The sequence below is a fragment of the Lissotriton helveticus genome, chromosome 5_1 (assembly GCF_964261635.1).
Source record: "Lissotriton helveticus chromosome 5_1, aLisHel1.1, whole genome shotgun sequence".
NCBI classification, from domain to species: Eukaryota; Metazoa; Chordata; class Amphibia; order Caudata; family Salamandridae; genus Lissotriton; species Lissotriton helveticus.
In genome coordinates this window covers 272,088,858-272,105,360 of record NC_136065.1, presented here as the reverse complement: position 1 = coordinate 272,105,360, position 16,503 = coordinate 272,088,858, and the positions used below count along the sequence as shown (strand labels likewise).

At 43.1% G+C, this 16,503-nt stretch overlaps 2 protein-coding genes across 4 annotated transcripts in view; one reads left to right on the top strand and one right to left on the bottom strand.

Annotated features, from left to right (window-relative positions):
* C5_1H9orf43 (chromosome 5_1 C9orf43 homolog) overlaps nucleotides 1-13,721 on the bottom strand; it is a 217,362-nt gene extending 203,641 nt beyond the window's left edge. For 2 of the 3 annotated variants that reach the window (XM_078642189.1, XM_078642192.1), the window contains exon 1: nucleotides 13,334-13,350. The gene's annotated coding sequence lies outside the window, so the exon portion shown is untranslated. Of the gene's footprint in view, nucleotides 1-13,333; nucleotides 13,351-13,630 lie in introns of those variants that run through there. The other variant, XM_078642191.1, reaches the window with a different exon arrangement.
* Nucleotides 13,722-13,757: 36 nt separating this feature from the next.
* The window catches only part of POLE3 (DNA polymerase epsilon 3, accessory subunit), a 68,595-nt gene continuing 65,849 nt past the window's right edge, over nucleotides 13,758-16,503 (top strand). Inside the window, exon 1 of the mRNA XM_078642193.1 lies at nucleotides 13,758-13,890. The gene's annotated coding sequence lies outside the window, so the exon portion shown is untranslated. The remainder of the gene's footprint in view (nucleotides 13,891-16,503) is intronic.

The following is a 16,503-nucleotide window of genomic DNA, read 5'->3' as shown; positions in this document are numbered from 1 at the left end:
TGTCATTCTCAAATACTGACACCCGAGTGGAAATTCCAGACCCCCTTAGAGAAAGGTCAATGGACAGTCATGCAACTGAAATTAACCACGATCATCACTAAAAATGGGGCTGAAATACCACAAATACATCTTGGCTTAAGAAGATAGTTCTGCACCCGACCAGCCAAAGGGAGACCTCTGAGGTGGCTACGACCCCAGTGAGGGGCCACTTGGAGCTGCCTACCACAATGGGACCCTGACATTCACCCCTACCCTGTCAAATCTCTCACTCCCAACCTCTACGGGATGAGTGACTCAGCAGGGGGACAAACCAGGATGGCCAGGCCAGACACTAGAGCAATCCCCAATGGCTTCAGGCTGGAGCAGCCAGAGCTAACATCTTCATCCGCATCCTCAGCCCAACAAGAGACTTTGTCAACATGGCTATGCTGACAGCATTCCCTGTGGGAAACATGGTACAAGAACACAAACACAGAGAAAAACCAAGTGGGGAGGGATGTGGTGAGCCATCTGGCCATAGTGACAGCTACTTCTGAAAGCAGCACGCACCTTTACTCTGAGAGCCATAACTGAATCCTACGCTATTTGAATTAAGGTCAGTGCAGGCTTTTGGCATGGGTGCACTTCCATCAACATCTGACCTCCACTGCCCAGGGCTCGTAGCTTGGTTGTTAAGATTTGAGGGTGTGAGCTTCAGATTTTCTGACAATCACGCAGACATATCATGTTCATCACTTTAAGGAAAGCAGTGCAGGCAGGGGGTTTAAGGACCAGTGGGAAGAGAATGGACTGCGGATTATAATGGTATTTAAAACACAGTGTTTTGTAAAATAATCAAATTTGAGAGAGTGTGTGTGTGTGAGTGTGTGTTTTTTTGTTTGTTTCTTTATCTCCGAAAGTATTAAAAAATCCAAGGTAAAATCGAACAGACATTTTTTTAGGTCGAGCCTGGGCAGCACATGCGCAGCTCTGCGAGCCATGCTGTATTATAGTATGCACTTGAAGCCCAGCTGACTCTCCAAACATGTTTGTCATTGGCTTGTGTCATTGTCCTTTAGTAAATGCTGGCTTCTGATTCGTTATTAGGCTTGTTAGTCCCTACTTAGTACCTCCTTGTCTTCATTTGTAACCTCCCACGAGGACTGGCTCTTTTACTTCGGTTGTTACATGGTATGTCTTTTTTAGTCTGTAAGCACTATTTTCTTGAATAAGTTTATCTTACAGCAGGAGGGCAGAGGGGTCTCTCATGTGCAGTTGTGACCACCGGCTTGTTTAACTCGTAGCAAACGGGGAGCTCTTCGGGGGCCATGGGAGACATAAGGGGGCAACTGAGAGATGCCTTTAGGGAGCTCAAAGGTGTGTGATGGAAATTCCACTAGATCAGGCGTGTTTATTTCCTGAACGAACATCTATGTTAAAAATGAATATGCTTTAGGTTATCTCCTTCCTCGGTGACCGCTAGGGGGAGAATCAAGATGGCGGATTGACGCCGCCTAGCAAAGGAAGCAGTGCGAGGTGGCTCCCGACTACTCCGCTACGATGGACGAGGAGAGGTTGTTTTTAACGGAGTAAAAGACTGCGAAAGATAAACGGAAAGAAGGGAAAGGGAAAAAAAACTGTATACCCGGTATATTTTTCTTCAACTGTGAACTACGAACTCGCTTTCTGCTGGATAAACTACTGAGGCTGCGAAGGGGTGAGCCGGACTAAAACGCTGACATTGACGCCGGCGCCGGTGCCGATGCTTCGTTTCCCTTGCCGCTGGGGTTGGCTGACATTGCCGGCGTGGAGGCTCTCGTTCACTTGGCCGCTTGTTGGTCGGTGGGCTTGGTGGGCGGGCCTCGTTCTGCTCCCGGCACAACCCAGCGTTGGCCCACGGGAGAAGACATCGCGGAACGAAATATTGGAAGCCGCGCTGCAAGTTGAAGAGATGGCCCCAAAGCTAAACACCCGGTCGACTCGGGCTGGGAAGACTGCTAAGATAGATTCCCCAATGGCAACAATGAAGGTAATGAGCGGAGATAGCTCCGATACGGCTGATGGGGGTAAAATAGCCGGGGCTACAGCACCGATTGTGGTAATGGCTCAGGCGATATCCAAACAACTGATTCGACCACCCACATTTGTTACCGATCCAAAAAACAGTAACAAAATTTGCAGCAATAATGCATCTAATATGTCCAGCAAGGAAAACACTGACAACATTGACTCTGCTCAGAGCGAATTAGGCAATACACAAGCTAAGGAAATCATAATACTGCCTGTGAGCCCCAACATGAATAATGGAGATAAAAACACACTTATTTCTTGTGAGCAGGGTGGAAAAGAGGTGGAACAGTGCAACTCAACGGAAGAAACTGATAAAGTAGAAATGGATTTGGCTACTGAAACCTTAAGTGAAAATAGGTTAGCTATTGATGGCAAAGGAAAAGATGGCTCGGACTTGGCACTGAGTCCAGAAAATCATGACTTCTCATGTACAGCTGACATGATTGATGTTTCTCCAGATATGCAGAATGATTCCTTGTTGCCATCAAATTTAACCACTCTTGGGACTGAGAAACAAGCTAGTGAAGTAATTGACGCCCTAGGCATTGGTGGTATCCTCACTGAAGGGGTAGAGGAAGCAGAGGAGAGTTTAAGCACGGAATATGAAGAGATTCCAGATGAAGAAGAAACGGGTAATGCAACTATAAGAGTAAATCTCACCAAACTACCTGGTCTAAAAAAGGGGGAAATGAAAGCTAAATCTAAATTGAAGAAAGTCAGCGGCAACTCTCTGGGGATGGACTCATCTTCAGCCAACTTCCGTAAAAAAATGAATAGGGATGAGAGTCCTTTAAGGAAATGGATACAAGCGAAGGGTGGGGTCAAGAGTATGGCGCTGAGATTATCAGGCACAAGCCCTGAGGAAGATTTAAACTCAAGGGTCAACGTGATTTCATCTTTAAGATCTGGGAGTTTGAGCTCCCCAATGCTAGTGCCGGCTGTGAATCACCCTGATGCATCAGTAGCAGTGGCTGCTGGTGTTACTGCTGCTACAGCTAATGCTACAATCCCTGCACTGGTCATTTCTAGTGTCACAACTACAGTTGCTGCCACTGTTATTCACACCAACATGCCCTTAATTCCAACTTTGGCGGAGGAAAGAGCTGGAGATAGAGTCATAGCCGCAGATACCAGGCTGTCTGATATTCCTGCAGCTGTTACCAATGCTACTGTCAACACTGCCAACACTGCTTTTGATGTTATTACCTCTGCCGCTCCTGATATAGTTTTAGCTCCTATTATATCCTCTATGCCTGCTAATGAGCTACTGCTAGTGGAGGAAACAAGGGGACAAGATCATTCGAATGCCTCCTCTACTGACTTAATTTTGAAGACTCTTATGGCCCAGCGGCAAGAAGGGCAACAATACTTCCTGCAGTTGCGAGAGGATAATACTAAATTACAGACATTCATGTTGGAAGTATCTAGCAAATTAGGGGGGGGGTAACGCAGGAAATTGAAGAACTAAAGCAAAGAGTAGTGGAGGTGGAAGAAGGGGTCACTCGAACCGAATCCGTAACCCACTCACATACACAACGAATAGCTAAGTTAGAAGCGAAAGTGGAGGATATGGAGAATCGGGAGAGAAGACATAATCTTAGACTCTTCGGGATTCCTGAGGGGTCAGAAGGTGCAGATCCCAGGTCCTATGTAATAAAATTGTTTCAGAAAGCATTTTTAGACTTGACAGATTGGGACTGGGACTCACAGTTACAACGGGTACACAGATTGCCTCTCTTCCAAAGAGACAAAGAAAGTAAATTTCCACGGCCTCTTTTGATAAATTTTGGGAATTTTTTGTTGAGGCAGGCTGTGTCTCTAAAAGCTAGGCCTAATAACCCTGTAACAGTTGATAATTTAACCTTTTTTGTGCGCTCAGACTTTAGCAAAGGCACTATGGATAGGCGATGGCAGCTACGCCAGGTAATTGATTCTTTCAAAGCTATTGGATGCACGGTATATCTGCAGGAGCCAGCCCGTCTCAAGGTGATCAAAAATGGTCAAGTGTATTTCTTTATGGATATAAAAGAAGCTGAGCAAGCATTAGCTAAATTTAGTACTTGAGGAAAGTGCTGGATATCTGATAATATGATATATAATCTGTTCTCCCTTTTTTTTTTCTTCTTACATACTTGTCAGTATAGTGAATAGCAAAAGAAATGTTTGTCGTATGATTTGATATCGTTGTTCTTCACTCTCTCCTCATGAGAAAAATGAATTCTCTTTCCGGTAGGGGTAGCCGGTTGAAGCCTCCTAGACTGTTACTTTGCGATGCTGCCACTCCAGCGGCAGCAGGGTATAGAGGGGTGTTCTCCCTTCAGGGACATAAAGGGGGGGGGGTGTTTGAGCTGAAGGATGGGTGGGTTAATAGGGGGGAAAATTTTATTGCAAGAGGGAGAGATTGCCAACAGAAACAAAATGAAGTACTTTTTTGTAGTAGTTACAAGCAGAGGAAAGTCAATTATACAATTTATAAGATATGTTTTTGTTTAGATGCTTAGCCTGGAATGTAGCTGGTCTCAACAGCAAGCATAAGAGGAGACTTGTACAGGAAGAACTAAATATGTATAAACCCCACTTGGCGTTAATATCAGAAACTCACATTGGGTTCCAAGATAGAAAACTTCTTGGCCAACTAGGCTATGAGCTTATTGTCTGCTCAACTCTTGGTGCTTCAATCCGGGGGGTGGCAATACTGAAACAGAAGCATTTAATGATGGAAATTATTAGAACTGCTGCTGACCCGAGGGGGAGATGGGTGATTGCCCAAGTACAATTTGAACATTGTAAATACGTACTTAGGGGCCGATTAGGATGGCGGTTTTTCCGCATCCTCCGGGCCGGCGGAAGTGTCCGCCGGCCTGGAGGATGCGGAAAAACCGCGGCGGAGACTCCAAAGACCCACCGCCAAATTAGGATGGCTGGTGGGTCTGGAATTCCGTCCGCCGCTTTCCCGCCGCGGTCGGCTTCCGACCGCGGCGGAAAAGCTATAACATGGCAGGCGGTGTCTATGAGACACCGTCCGCCATATCATGATGTGTGTGTAAATATGCTTTTCCACGGCGGCATTGCCGCCATGGAAAAGCATACGGACCTTCACTTCGGGGGCCCGTTGCGGGCCCCCTGGGTGAAGGGGTGGTGGTGGGTGCACATGGGGGGTACCTATGGTACCCCCCTGCATTTGCGTGCACAATGCAGCAGGCACCGCGCGGTGCCTGCCGCTTTGTGCACGCAAATGCTGTGCATGCATTTTTTACATTGGGGCGGGTGCAGCTTGAAGCTGCACCCGCCGCAATGTTAGAGATAGAGGATGTGACCGCCACCCTGGCGGTCACATCCTAATCAGATCGGAGGGAACGCCGCAGCCCATGCGGACGTTCCCTCCTCCTCAGGGGTCGCGGACGGACTCAAGTCCGTCCGCGATCCTAATCGACCCCTTTGTCTGGTGTATGGGCCCAATATCGATGAACCTATGATGTATGATCGTTTAAATGTAGAACTATTGGATTGGGAGGGAGAATTGCTGATTATGGGGGACTTCAATTGTGTGATGAATTATAAGCTAGATTCCACGAGGCAAGGTACTTCACTAAGGATGTGCAAAGTTAGAGCTGCTATTTTGGAACTAAGTCGGCTGCATAACCTGAAGGACGTTTGGCGTTCCAAACATCCCAATATAGCAGGATTTACGTATTATTCGGCGCCTCACAAATTGTGCTCCCGGATAGATATGGTTTGGGCAACAGATCGAATTATGGAAAATTGTAATATAGAACTGTGTCCGAGAGTAACATCTGACCACAACCCTATTTTGATAGAGTTCAACATCTCTGCCATGAGGCGAGTGGTCCGGCAATTTACATTTCCTAGGTACTTATTTTCAGATGCATTATTTATTTCACAATTAAAAGAACATATTAAGGAATTTATAGAAATTAATATGAACTCTGCAATAATAATCTCTGTTTGGGATGCTTGCAAATGTATTATAAGAGGTTTTGCCCAACAATATGTTTTAAAAAAGAACGCTGAGAGTCGGAAAGATACAAAACGAATCACCTCTAATATTCCATCTGTGGAACAACAATTAGTAGAGGCTCTCACTCAAGGAAAATCAAATACTGAGGAGCTAAGAACCGAGCTAGTGAAGTTACAATCAGAAGTTAAGAAGATGCTAAGGGTGAAATACAGTGCAGAAATTCATAAATATCAGTTGCTACAATATGAAAGTGGAGATAGAATTGGCAAAGTGCTAGCTTATAAAGTGGCAGATAAGAAAGCTAGAGCAACTATTAAAATAATTAAGGGGTCAGACTCTCTTATTTATAATCAGTCTGATCAGATTTTAGATCAATTTGCTAAATACTATCGTAATTTGTATACTCCAGAAAAATGCCCCACTAAGGATAATATCTCTCAATATCTTAACATACATATGATCAATCAACGAGACAACGAAGCTGTCAGACAACTGGGCTCAAAGATAACAGCTACTGAGATAAAATCCGCTATTCTTTCTCTGCCCTTGGGCAAGGCAGTTGGTGAGGACTTATTACCCATAGAACTCTACAAGGTATGCGTTCAGGAACTACTTCTTCTTTTTGAGCTAGTGATAGATTCTATTGGATAAACTGGAAAGGCCCCTTTGTCAAGGAAAACGGCTAAAATCGTATTTTTTCTTTAAAAAAAATAAGCCACCGGAAGAATGTGTGTCATATAGGCCGATTTCGCTGATTAATGCGGATGCTAAAGCCTTTGCAAAAATTCTGGGGAATCGATTAGCTCCTCTTATGCCTGAACAGGTTAACAGCCAACAGCACGGATTTGTAATGGGGAGAGACAGTACTGCCCATATCAACATGGCTATTACAGCGTTTGATGTAGCTTCAACTACTCTCACCCCACTCGGAATGGTTATGCTAGATGCTGAAAAAGCATTTGATCGAGTGGGGTGGGAGTATCTATGGGCAGTTCTAAAGGCTTTTGGCATGCATGGGCAATATCTAGGTTGGATTCGCTCACTATATGATCATCCGATGGCCAAGATAAGTTATGCAGGTATGAATTCTTCCAATTTCCCGAAAGAAAGGGGAACAAGGCAAGGGTGCCCTCTGTCACCCTTGCTGTTCGCCCTTTCAATGGAGTCATTTTTAAACTCACTGGTGGCTCAAGACGATATCATCCCTTTGCGACATGGTGGGAATAGTTTAAAAATAACCGCATATGCGGATGATATTGCGATATTTACCACAGATGTAGTCAAGGCTATCCCCGGGATAATCAAGGAAGCGAAAAGTTTCGGGGAGGTTTCAGGGTACAAACTGAATGTAAGAAAAACTCAAGTTATTGCCAACTATAAACCTGCAGTACCGGTTCTCGGTCTGTGCTTAAATGCTATTTATTTGGGAATAAGGATAGCAGCGGATATTGATGGAATAATAACATTGAACTATAACTCACTGCTGAAGGAAGTAACTCTTTCTTTAAAAAATTGGCATAAGATACCACTCAGTCTGGTTGGGCGTATAAACCTAATTAAAATGAAAATTGTGCCTAAATTCCTTTATTTATTTAGATCAATTCCATTGCAACCTAATAATCTTTTTTTCAAAAAACTGGATGGAATTTGTAGTAGTTTTCTATGGGGATATAAAAAGGCGCGCAGATCAATTAAGCTCGTGAAACTGCCTATTGAAAAAGGAAGTTTAACCTTCCCAGATTTTAGATTATAGTTTTTTGCAACCTTCTTTCATCGAATACGCAGCCTCCTTAAAAATTAAAGCTCTTTATTTTTTCATCAATTCATGCTGGGACCGGATTTTAATCAATTTTTGTTTCGTGTCCACGACCCAAACTACTTTAAACGAGTCAAATTTAAGACTGCCAGACATATTACGAAAATTTGGAATCAAATCATGATCTTGGATAAGATTTCTTTTTTTAATTCTGAACTACAACTGTGGGGGAATCCCGGACTGCCTGGAATTTTTTCAGATGGAGTGGGGATTTTATGGGCAGGGCACGGCATTAATACTTTGGAAGATCTTTATGGTTCTGACGGTTTATTAGGATTTAACTCACTAAAGCTTCTATATAAAGTAACTGACGGTATGTACTTCAAATATATTCAAATTCGGGATTTTTTAGTTCGGAAAATGAAAATTGACGAAGTCGGTTACTCAGATACTTTAAAATGCTTGTACTCGGATCGAACTAAGTCACTTATAAGTGAGAGCTATGGTTATTTAATTTTAGGTAAGACTGATGACTGTGGAAAAATGGCATCTAAATGGTCGAACAGACTGGGAATTAATATCAGTCCTAATCAGATTTCGGCCTCTCTCTGTCAAATTAATCAGGTAGTCCAATCTTCCAACTTAAGGTTACAACTTTACAGAACCATCTGTCAATTATATTATACCCACCAAAGAATCTCTAGCTGGTCCCTAGGTAATCAGTCCAATGAGCGCACTAAGTGTCCTAAATGCGATCTCGAAGCAGCTGACATAGAGCATATGCTTTTTACTTGTCCTGCATTAGCCCTGTTCTGGAAGGGTATAAAAGATGCTCTAAATAAGAAACAAATCATATCCCCGCCGCTTTCTGCTCATCTGATTTTACTTGATATACAGAACACTAACAATATACAAAAAGATTTGATTTCTATAATATATGCCTGTGCAAGGCTAGTTGTAGCTAGGTCTTGGATCTCCACATGTTATGGAGTGGTGGGCTCTAGTTAATGAAATTCACACAATGGAACTAGCATTAGCAAAACTAAGAGGGCCTAGCTCATTGAAAAAAAGGGAAAACATTAGGGAATGTTTATTTGATTCAGGGAATACTGTGAAATTTCTAAAAAGATTGATGAGACCAGCTCAATATACATCCATTTTCAAATGTTTGTTTTTCTTTTAGTACGAAACCATTTAATGTATTCCTCTGTTATAGTTATTGTTGGAAAAATTATATTCATTATTGTTATGTAATTGTAATGTATATGTCTCAATATCCTCTTGCAATAACAATAAAAATTGATATAAAAAAAAAAAAAAAAAAAAAAAGGTTATCTCCTTCCTCACTTGCTAAAAAGCATGACTTCAACAAAGGGCTCTTATCCTCTTTTCTCAATGTGTTCCTCTGTGAAATGGATCCAAAAAAGAAAAGAAAATATTTGGCTAAAAATGTCTCTTTGGACAGTCTCTCCCACAATCGTGAACCAGCCAGGAATGTATTGGAGCGTTTTACTGAGCAGTTCTCCAGTTCCAAAGAGGAAGCTTACTGCGCTTTGCTCCTTGGCTCAGATTACCTTTTTATTTATTTGTGCGTTTTTATATAGCGCGGACTTTACCCGAAGGTGTCAGAGCGCTTCACAATAGGAACAGAACAGAACTGATACATGAGAACAAAACAAGTGAACAAATACAAAAGCTAACGTTACATTAAATGAAGCAAAAAAGACAATCGTGAGCCAACAAAATACAAGAGGTAGCAAACGGTGCATTACAAAAGTGACAATCGTGAACCAACAAAATACAAGAGGTAGAAACGGTGCATTACAAAAGTGACAATCGTGAACCAACAAAATAATGGAGGTAGCACACGGTGCATTACAGGAGGAAAAAGTGACTTGTGCAGGTTACAAAAGCGTACAAAGTAAACATAGAGATATAATACTGCAATATAAGGAGGGCACTCAAGCACAAGACCAAACATTACGTAGGCCATGGTGGCACTTGTTCAGGTATCGAAAATAAACAAATGTAAGAGGTAGAAAACAGTGTGTTACACGAGAAAGTGACGGGTGCATGTTACACACGAGTACCAAACACAGGAAGAAAGATAATACTGCAATAAATGGCAGACTCTCAAACCACAAGAACACACTGGGAAGACACTTCCATAGTCATGTAAAGTAGATTATTCTATATTGGAAGGGCTTCCTTCAGAAAATAGAGAGGGCATGGATTACATTTGGAAGTGTCTTTGAAGGAGGAGAACTTTGAGGTTAGTTTTGAAAACTTGGGAGGAGGTGGTGGTCCGGAGCTGCGGCGGATGGGAGTTCCAGATTCTCACCGCGTTGCCTGAAAAGGATTGTGCCATGGTTCTTTCCTTATTGAAAGTGGGAAGTTCAAGCAGGAGTTTTTCCGCATTCCGTGATGGTCTAGAGCCTCCAGAGAGTTTCAGTTTATTTGCCAGGTAGCGAGGAGAGGAGGAGTGCAAGGCTTTGTGGGTGATACAAGCAGTCTTGTAGATGGCTCTAGCCTCGATTGGAAGCCAGCGGAGGGTGGATAACATTGGTGTGATGTGGTCGCTTCTTTTGGCCCCGTAAATGAAACGAGCTGCTGAATGGAAGACCGATTTAAGGGGGGACAGGTGGCATTTGGGGAGGCCAGTAAGAAGAGAATTGCAGTAGTCAAGTCTGGAGAGGACCAGCGATTGCACCAGGGTTATAAGGTCCTGCTCCGGGAAGAAGCGACGGATTCCCCAAAGAAGGCGCAGATGGTAACGAGCAGACTTTGCAATGGAATTGATGTGGGGGGAGCATATTCCGCCATCTTGTGGTTGGAGTCGGAAAGTGCTTTGTATTTTTTTTTTTTTTTGCTGTGGGAGGTTGCGAAACCTGATCCCTCTGGTGAGGCTACAACCCCCATCGTGTGTGTGCAGGCTCTCAGATTATTTTTTCCCCTTCTGCCTTGCGATTTTGTCCTATTGCTTAATAAGTCTACTATATATATTGCCTAAGGGGCTGAGAGTGCAGGGACACTTGTCAATTTTCAAAAGGTGACTTTTTAATAAATATTATATACATATTGACATGTACACACCTGTTTTTTGTTTTTTTGCATGTATGTGTCTATCTACGTATGCAAACATCTATATAGATATATATCCTTGTATTATCACCTACTTCTCCAGCCTCATCTTTCTGGCGGAGGTGGGTGGGTTCGCTACTGAATCCATAAAGATCTTCAAGCTGCAAAACTACACTGACAGGTAAGAAACTATTCGTTTTGCAGCGTGAATCTTTCTGGATTCACTATGCTGTGCATAGACTTTGTAGCGGTTTAGTTACGTTTGCGGCGGCTGAGTGGAAGATGAGCGTTGGTTGTTAAATATATGTTGAAGCACCTTCTGTTCGACATGTGCTTCCTTGTTCATTTGTATATCCACACAGTAGTGCTTCTTGAACGTGTGCACTGAAGCCCATGTTGCCGCCAGGCATATGTCTTGAAAGGGTGTGTTAGCCAGGAAGGCTATTGTTGCACCCTTCTTCCTGTTAGAGTGGGCCCGTGCCCCTGCTGCTAGTTATTGGCCTACCTGTTTACATAGTAGGTATCCATACAGCTTTCCTTTGAGGAAAAGTACCCATATACGTACTACTTTGCGTATTAATCTGTATTTGTTTAATAATGTTACGTGACCAGGAACAACCACCTTGGATGTTTTATTCAAATGGTTAAACGTCCTAGGCCCATTCATCCTTGTGTAGGCTAACACCTGATTTCCTTGTTATATTCTGTGCGTGCTATTTTCAAAATGGTCCTTACCAACCACAAGCGCCCTTTTTTTTTTTTTTGATGCAATGGGCCGGTTTTACTACCATAAGTAGATAAGGCTTAATGGTTTTTTGGGGTGCCTGGCTGATTTACGGGAGTACGTATTTCTTGTCTGATGCTCACCTTGGTAGCCCAGACCACTGCAGGGGTATGCTGATACCCTGTTGAAATTTGTTACCACCCTTCCATGGTTATGGTATTTTAGAACATGGCGCTATTACCTTCTTATGCGTCCTGTTAATGTTCTTAGGAGAGAAAAGAGGGTAGAGGAAGGAAAGGCCTTACCCTATTATCTGCCTTCGCTTGTACATATAAACGTACCTGATGCTATATCAGCTATATATCTAATATATATATTTGATGTAGAGGCCCACATATGTGTGCGCTTATCCTTTCCTTACGAAGTATACTCCACCCATGTGGTCTATCCAAATATTGTCTTGTACAGGAAAAGTTGTCCTGGACTTAGTTTGGCCACTGGGTTCAAGGAAGGTGACGGCCCTTTGAGTGTATCGCGCACAGTGGGCCTTTTGGCTAACTACTTGCGAATGGTCTCGTCATTTTAATTAGGCTATTGCCTGGTGTTATTTGATATTGAGCTGCCTTGTGATTCCGTGCAAGGGAGAAACACCGTAACCTTTCACTGTGCTGTGTGCAGACCATGTGTAGTTTCTATCATGTAGGCAGGAAGCCTGAAGAACTGCACCCTGCTTGTGTTCATTCTGCCCTTATGGATGGTAATGGTAGTTGTAACGGGAACACGCCGTGGTAGGTGTGTGTTGCATTTGCCCTTATACCTTGTGATGAGTAGGAGGTCCCCTCCGGTGGGCCACATGTGGGGTACGTGTTCCTACATAATCCCAGTCAACCTACTTGTAATAGGGTGTGCTTTCACCCCCAGCTTAACGTTGCTCTCGCTCATTTGCTTTTCGCACCCTGCCCGCAACATTGCTCTGTCTATCGTTTGCTTCCCTATGCCATCTGAGCCCCTTCCCCACCACGCCATCATTTTTGCTTACCCACACCAACACCCTCCGTTTTGCTTCCCCACACCCTACCCATCTGTGTTCCTTCTGCTACCTCATGTTTGCAACCTTCCCCCAAACACACTTTAAAAACAGGCATTTGGAATGTAATAGGTCTCACATTTGCGAGAGTTTAAGCTATTGGCATTGTAAATGGTAATGCCTTTTATTTATGCTTTAAAAACCAAAACATAAATAAAAGGCATTGTCATTTACAATGCCAATAGCTCAAACTCGCGTAAATGCGAAACCTATTGCATTATAGATGCTTGTTTTTGTTGCAGATTTATACAGCCCGAACTACACCGAAGGTATTGAAGCACTTTACATGACCACCAGTTACATTACAGAAGGACACATCTTACTATACCCGACTGAAAGTTTCTGTACCCAACTATTTACTAAGTAATACATTTATAAGCCGGGCCGGGGGTGCATTATCCCCCCTCCCGAAACTACGCCCATGCTCCCTGCCACAACACATCAACAACGCCTCCCACAAGAAACAACTTTAAACGCTGTGTAAAGGGGAACACTGTTATTCGCCATTCGATACACAGTTTGCTTTACAAGTGATATTACAGTTTTGGGTGCACTTAACAACTCTCAACTCCTAATAATTCGCAGCGCGTGTAAAGAACACAGCGTCACGTGCGGACACCCATCAACGAAGCTCTGTGTACCCATTTCAGTACTCACCCTCCGGTTGATGTTGGCACAGTCTGGTTTCTAGGCAACATATGACGCCTAGGGGCGGAACATAATTATGTGCGTTCCAAGCCTCGTTCTGAGCAACCACGAACACAGAAGCAATGGTGTTGTTGTTGGATACTAACATACATGTCAGGAGCCTCTGCGCAACCCAACAGAGAACATACATAAGCCCCATTTTGTGTCCACTAGCCTCGTAACGGCTGTGGGATGGCGTATACGTTGTTGTTTTAAGCGCAACAGGCAAACGAAGAAATATACCAACTGAATGTGATGACTACGTACCAAAAAGTAGCCTTAAAAATGAAAGGGGTTGTTTTGAGTCTTTCGGATTTTCTCAGGGAATCAATTAATCCACGAACGATAACAAGTTGCCACTACTTCATCCTAAATTCACAGTAGAGGCGCTCTAGCGTTTCAGAAGTGATGGAGTTTGACGCATGCGCAAAGAGTTCTTTGGAGCGCCGCGCGGTGGTTTGGTCTCCCGCGTCCCGCTGTCTGAATCAGAGAACCGCAAGGGAACAACGCGGAACGACCAGTCGTCGGTAAGAAGAGAAGATCCGGAGTGCGTGATTCCCGTAGATAGTTTGAGGAAGCGACCCATACTCTGTGTTCTTCAAGCTTAGTATGAGCATAGCAAGTTATGAAGGAAAGGCCTTTTTGCATAGCATGTAGTTCCCAGGATTCACTGGGGCTCTGGCCATTTACCTGGGTGTTTCATTTATGGCTGTAACAAGTGCCCACTTTAATTATGAGAGCCATGAGCCTGAGTGAGTTAGTTGGCATACGTGGATGTGTGAAACTCTTGGTTCCCTCTTTCTTGTTCAAAAGTCAAAGGCATGCCTTAAAATGGTTTGTGTTGCGCACTAATCCTTGTCGCAGGCGGCTGTGCCAGTTATGTAATACTTTTTGTGCTTTATTCAGCCAAGTGTAATATGTTATAGATTGTTTGCGAGACTGTGCCGGATAGGGATTTAGAGTGGTTTGAAGTTAATTATTTTGACTTCTGGTGAGGCGTTGTACTACGCAACTTTACCATACCATCAATACACCAACAACATGGTTATCTATGTGAACTGGTTACCTAACTGCTGCTCGCAAATAGACCACTTCAATCATAAAAGCTCGATTCGTGTTTCCATAGTTTTAGTAGTCAAGTCAAAAATACTTTTATTGATTCGTTAACAATCATAACAGGATGGCACACCATTATAAAACGCAAAACATTAAATGAGCATTTTTTTAAACATAAGAGAGGAAAAAAGGCCTTAGGGTCGTGACCACAGTTAAAAAGTTGACAAGTTGAACAATACATTTAAGAAAAGTCAGCCAGCAGGATATTTGTTGGCTGCTTGGCTTAAATCAATTTTTTCCAGTTCCTGTGCTGCTATTTGCCAGAGTTTTATGGCACTACAGGAGAGGGGAATCAAAAGCCCTCCAAGACACCTGATGATTGCAGCTCTACATGTTCTTATCTGTTCATTCCTTAAAACCTCCCGAAGAATGGATTTGCGGGTTTTCAGTAAAAAAGGCATGTACATAGTAAATGAAGTAGTGACTCCTCCCCTTGACAACAGAGGCGACATTCCTTAGATGGCCATGTAAATTTCCATTTTGGGGTCAAATCCTTTGAGGGGAATGATCCCATTCGTAGCATAATTTTAGTAAAGAGAATGAACATATGCGAGGTCAGAGGCAGGTGCGGAGCAGAGTTAGTAATATGTCAGACTAAAAAAGTGTCACATGGCAAAGGTTACCTATATCGGGCAGGCCACATGTCGGGGCCAGGACGCTATTTAATCACTCGTTGGTCTATAAAGCAGTAGCACAACTTTAGCATCCTCTTGACGGATAGGACAAGGTTTATCAGTCACATGACAGGACTATGGTAGAGCCATGTATATTGGGCTCTTCCTGAGTAAAAGTTATTTAGTTTGTAGTTTTATAAAGCGTTACAGGGTTGCTTTTTGGATGCTCCCTAGCATTGGATGTCGATGTGATAGAACAGTGTGCTCCAGCAGGAATTTAGAAGGTTAGATTCTGATCTGGTAGGGTAAGAATTTATCCTGCTATTCTTAATTTGCTCTCCATATTCCGCCATGACTTAGTGAGTTTGAGAAGTTTGCTTTTCAAGTTTTTTTCTGAAACGTATGTTGTTTGACTTGGTTCCCATGTTTCGATACAGGAAGATAATGTCCCCCTTCATCATGACAAATACATGGTTAGGCATGAAGTAACGTTTTCCTGATTCTCAGGTGTGTTTTTCAGTCTGAAGTAAATTTGAATGTTGTAGTTCATTTTGAAGTTCATTTAATATTGCTAAAAAAGCTGAGCCAGGAGGTGCATGTAGTTGTTGAACAATAGGCACATTTCCAGTATGCCACATTAAATCATGAGGATAACTTCGATCCAGACAGACCCATATGTGTTGGTTGTGGTTCGAGAAAAACGTTTGTGTTCATGCTAGTCCAGTCATGGTCATGCATTGTTTTAGCCTTTCTGCTAGGCAGCTGATGGATCAAGGATTAACTGACAGATTTCTTGTCTTTGTTCTTGCAAAGTGGGAGATTGTCTTTGGTGTAGGGCAAGTTAGAGTCTGTGACCCTTAAAGATGTCAATCCTTGCTGGTGAATATAGCGCATATATATTCGTATTCACGTTTTTCAATTTGTCTTGTAAAATCTCCGGACTTTTAGCACAACTCTTGTACGGAGCTAAAGGTCGGATGGGGCTGGCAGGAGAGTCTTGCACTGTAGAAGAGTAAGAACATTTATATTTTGAAAAAGAGCATATAGAATTGATTCAGTGTTTGTCCACTTGCTCCATGAATCACCCACCATGCAGATGATGGAAGACTCCTATAAGGTTGTACAGGAGCAAAATATGCACTGGCACCATGCAACTATTGGCAAAGCCAAGATTTTTGGCTTGCATAATTATTTGTGACAAACAGGATGGTGTCTTTGGTCCATGCAGCGGAAAATGACTGTAGACCATTTAACCCACAACATAATGTTCTCTTTTGCAGTGTTTCTATCTGCCATATTCCGTTGTCCTGTACAGAAGTTATTAGTGCTGGTGCATGCATCTGTAGCTGTGTGTAGCCGGACACTGCAACTAGCAGAAAGCATGGTGTCTAGGGGCCAGGATGGAATTGA